This window comes from Montipora capricornis, chromosome 3 (genome assembly GCF_036669925.1).
Source record: "Montipora capricornis isolate CH-2021 chromosome 3, ASM3666992v2, whole genome shotgun sequence".
Classification (NCBI taxonomy): domain Eukaryota; kingdom Metazoa; phylum Cnidaria; class Anthozoa; order Scleractinia; family Acroporidae; genus Montipora; species Montipora capricornis.
The window spans coordinates 61,681,238-61,686,237 of NC_090885.1; the positions used below are offsets into that span (position 1 = coordinate 61,681,238).

The 5,000-nt window shown below is 40.4% G+C and overlaps 1 protein-coding gene across 1 annotated transcript in view; it reads right to left on the minus strand.

Moving 5' to 3' along the window:
* LOC138041539 (glycine receptor subunit alphaZ1-like) overlaps positions 1–5,000 on the minus strand; it is a 17,485-nt gene that overhangs the window by 11,763 nt on the left and 722 nt on the right. The window lies entirely within an intron of this gene.

Below are 5,000 nucleotides of genomic sequence, written 5' to 3' on the forward strand. Positions count from 1 at the left end.
ACCAGGTCAATGGCTAAATGCCAACATCTCCGTGGTAAAGCATCTTAATGAGTACGCGGAGCATCTGATTTCAGTTTCTATTCCTGGTAGCAATACTCCAATATTCGGCAATCCTCTTCTTCGAGTTTGCTCGGGTCGTCTTCAAAAATTCACCGTCTCCTTCATTAAAGGGGCTAGGTCACGCTATTTCAGGCATTTTCAGCACAGATCGAATGGTCATAGAATTAACTAAAATATCAAAATAACTGTTCAAAACTATAGAAGAACTCTAACAAAACACAGGGAAGCCAAGAAGGCACATGGATGGACAAAACTGGAAAGGATTGAAATGGATTGAATTTGGGTAAATTTGAAAAACGTCGGCCCACCTTTTTTCAAATTTATATCAGTCTATATCAAAATGTCATTTACAACGCTTGAAAATCATTCTCAGTTGTTATGTGGCCGTGATTTTGCAAATGAAAGACTCTTGCTCTGCCAATTTGACGTTTAGAGCTCATAATTAACAAAATTAAACAAAATTACCTAAAATAGCGTGACCTAGCCCCTTTTGGTGTGCAAGACTAAGCTGTGTCAGCTTGACAGTGAACCTGGTTTGACAGCTTGCCAAACTCCCTCAAATCTTCTGCTGTTTAATTCAGTGTCATAAAGCATCTAAAGAAGATTCGAAAGATTCGAACTCTCATGCACGGATGCTTTCCAGACCATGCCCTGCCATCACTCACTTATTAGGAAGCTTAAGAAACGACGATGGCTCCTGCGCAAAACGTCACTTCAAGATGGAACGTTACTCTTTTGTAACGATTATTCCAGTTTGTTTACGATGTACAACAAGAGAGAACTATCCTGGCCATAACTCAGTGGTAGGAGCGGTTTTGAGGTAAGGATAGAGAATGCACGATTCACTGTCGAAACCTTAAATTTCGTTAGTGTATGACGTTGTCGTTTGTACATGTACAGTACGTCAACGAAATGTGCTAAAATGCACGCAACACTTGCCGCAAGCGTATTTTTCCCCTTCTAAAGGCTGGTTTTCACTTGCGACGGAGTCGGAGTCGTAATCAGGAGCGCAGAGCGATACGATGTAGTGAAAATCAAACTGTCGGAGTTGAAAGCAGAATACCGATTCCGCTTATGACTCTGTCGCATACGATCCAGTGAAAACTGCATTGTCGGAGTAGGAAGCAGAGGCGCAAGAATAAACCAATCACAATGCCCGATTCCAAGTATTGTGATTGGTTGGTTTTTCCGCTTCTGCTTCCGACTCCGACAATCCAGTTTTCACTGGATCATAAGCGACGGAGCCATAAGCGGACCCCGACTCCGATCTTTCATTTTCACTAGGTCATAAGCGCTCTTACGACTCCAACCACGACTCCGACTCCGTCGCTAGTGAAAACCAGCCTTAACCAATAACATTTTTTTCTTTCTGGCGTTGTCGTCCATATTATTTTTGAACAGTGAACAAAACAATGGAAAACTAACTCTAAAAAAGTTTTCGGCAGTCAGTAAAATCAGAAGTCCAATAATATAGCCCAGAAGTCTCGGTCTGCGATGGAATGCGGCCCATCAGTTTATTGTCTTATCTGTTTGTGTTCGAGCAGAATGCATTCTAATTGTGTCAGTCTCGCGAGATGACCCCCGGGTATTTCAGCCTTTGGACGTTATCTTGTTGTGACACAAATAACCTCGACCTCATGTGATAGTGTTGCGGCTTGCGTCTTGTTGGTTTGGGATTAATGGATGGGTGACTTTCCGGCAATATCCCGTGCTGTACACGCTGGCAAGTCACGCTGTTTGGCTTTAGGCTACTGATCACCAACAAAACTGATATCGCATTTTAGTATCACCCAACTAGTGGACTAATGCAAATCCTGCATTTTGATTGGCTACGCTACTAGAGGACTATTAGTAATAGTCCTCGAGTAGCGAAAAGCGCGACGCTTTCTTTCGTTTTATCCGCCCAAATAAATATTTCTTCAACTTGAATTTGCCAACTTTGTTATTACTTTTTCTGTCCGACTAGTTGGGTAATACTAAAACAATTAGACGCTTCGCCCTCAAGAGCCACGGGTCAATAGCCCATTCGGCTTCGCCTCATGGGATTTTGACCCGTAGCCCTTGCTACGGGTCTAATTGTTAAATAACACATGTGTTCCATAATTATTGTTTTTAATCAAACTATTAGCGCTATAACAGTCAAAATACTTATAGCGTGATGCCCTCATTACTTAACAAATACTACGTTGATGAGCTCACGACACTCGAAAAGGGTACCAACGATTCTCCCCAAAATATACACTTAGTTTCAACTGCTCCCTCGATGACGCTTTGCTCGCTTTGGAACGGCTACTGGTAGACTTTTGTAGGGGGAAAAAAGACGTGACCGTATTTTGTTCCTTGCGTGATCCATGATTTTGCATCATTTTTAAGCACGAGCAATCCCTCGTGCGGTTACTTGATTCCCGATCAATCAGAGGCGTTATGGTCATCAAGCCTGATCTGATTGGCGATAATTTGGTGGGACCCGTATTCTAAATTTAGATAATACAGTAAACTGACGGTTCAAGGCCAAATGAGGCAGTTCGACATCTCTGGGTGATGGGCTTCTCGTGAAATATAAAGGTTCATTGAGAAATGAGAAATTGCAGTTACTTTTTGCCCGGGGGGCGGGACTCCGATATAAAAAAAGGAGGGATGCTCGTCGGAAATTTTAAATTAAACCCCTAAAGGAGACCAATCTGGGCGTGGTCAAGGCTTTTTTGATCCGTAAAAGAGGCCTTTCAACTACAGGCTATATGAATCAGTGAAGTAAATAGAAAGAGTTAAAAATACACACAGAAAATATACATTTTTATATTACTTCGTGCACAACCATAAAAGAGACCTTCACAGCTACATATGATGGCGTTTTTCCCAGAACACCCTAAGTGAGACCAAAATCCAAAATTTACCTCCCCTTTTTATATGGGAGTCCCCCCGGGACTTTTTGTCCCCCTTACAAACTCCTATACCCTTCTCCGATAAAACACTGAGGCTTTTGGGGGATTCAAAAGTTAGGAAGCTTTCCATTTGACAGAACTGACCGACCAGACCGGGCATTTGGAAGGACTAACTCAACAACGCCTTCAAATTAACACACTTCGAAGATGCTATATACTTCTCCAGAACAATGAAAATGCGAGGGATTATCATACAAGTGTTCCTTCAAATTGTTGCATTTTCTTTGGAAACTGATGGGTTTGACAGGCCAGCTCTGACAATTTTTTTTTTTTTAATTGGAATTGGAATTGGAATTTATTTACTCACGGAACACCTTAAGAGCGCTCAGGATCTCGTTCAACATGTTTCCGTGCATTCCGGATCGAATTGGAATTTGGCAGGGTTGGTTTTTGAGGAGAGGGGAAAACCGGAGTACCCGGAGAAAAACCTCTCGGAGCAAGTAGAGAACCAACAACAAACTCAACCCACATATGACGCCGGGACCGGGAATTAAACCCGGTTTACATTGGTGGGAGCCGAGTGCTCTCACCACTGCGCCACCCCTGCACACTTAGAGTATAGGTTGTCCAAAATTTTATTTCTTCGGTTTGCTACCAGTTGGGCCCATCTTCAAAATTATTTATGAATCACAGAAAATTCTCTTTTAAATGGCCTAACCATACCTGTGGAAGTGGTGTAATTTTGTTGAAATGATTTCCGCGCCGGTTGGTTAAAAAAGACCAAAAAAGCTAAAAGTCAAACCAGTGAGAGATTGATAACCGATTATCCTGGTTCCTTGGTCCATGCTCACACATAAGAACAACGATATTGTCAGATTTTCTTCACCAGCATGCCGTCTTTCTCTAGCACAAAATATGAATTTTTTTTTTTTTCATCAAGGAATAAGAACTTGCTCTGCCTTTCCATATAAATTAATGAAGTCTTAATTTAGTCACAAAAGACGAGATATTCTAATAATTTCTGTTCTGTTGGCCCATGTCTATTAGAGTAAAAACCCACCAAAACTTTGGGATAAAATCGAAGCATTTGTGCTGTCGAAGCTTCAAAGCGTAGAAGTACGTAATCTTGAGGTTGGTGTGATCGATGGACGAATGTCATTTGAACTATATGAAAAATACTGAAGAAAAGCTTCAAGTTCAGTGCTGTATCAAGTATTTTTCATCACAGAATGCAGGCATGGCTGTTATATATTGACTTGACGTTGCGTTAACACAGACATCTACAGAGGTGCCCGGTAATTGCGTTTCATTGAAATTTATGCACCAAAAATTGGTATTACAAAATGACTCAGTAGATAATCCCAAGAGGATTAAAAAAACGGAAAACATAGTTAATTAAAAAAAACTTTCACACTAAAGTTTTCTCTTAAGGTGAACTTGAAGAATAAAAATTAACAGCCTTGTTACCCGGTGAAAGATGCACGAGCACTAACTAGAAGAGAAATGTCCTAACTTTCTCGGTGCTTTTTAGAGTATAAAGAACTGAGGCCAGCAAGAAATGTGTTGAAAAAGAGCGAAATGAATCGAATGACTCAGGAATTGCACGAGAAACGATCTAAAATTATTTTTCCTCTAGTTAATGTAGTCCCGGAGGCCATTCTTATAACTCAGTTACTAAATAATGGACTTTCTATTACTGAGCTTGCTTTAAAATGGTGTCCTTATTAAAGTTATTATTGATAGCAAGTCTCTGGCTTTTTTTTTTAGTGCATGAATGACCGGCCACACATCATGAACAAGAATGCAGCATTTGTGGATGAATCAGTTTTCTCTTTCCTTTGCTTTTTGGCTCATCAGTCGCTTAACCTATTTCCAAAATGTGGTTTATATATTTATGTTAATCGCTACGATTATTAACTCAAGAGCTAGATAACCTTTGCATAAGAATCGGTTTAAAAGTCACATTAAATTACATACTCTTTATTTTAATGTAAAGTTTAGCGCTCCAAGGCACTTCACGTATATTAATTCACCATTTCAACTCTAGCTGTCATTGTT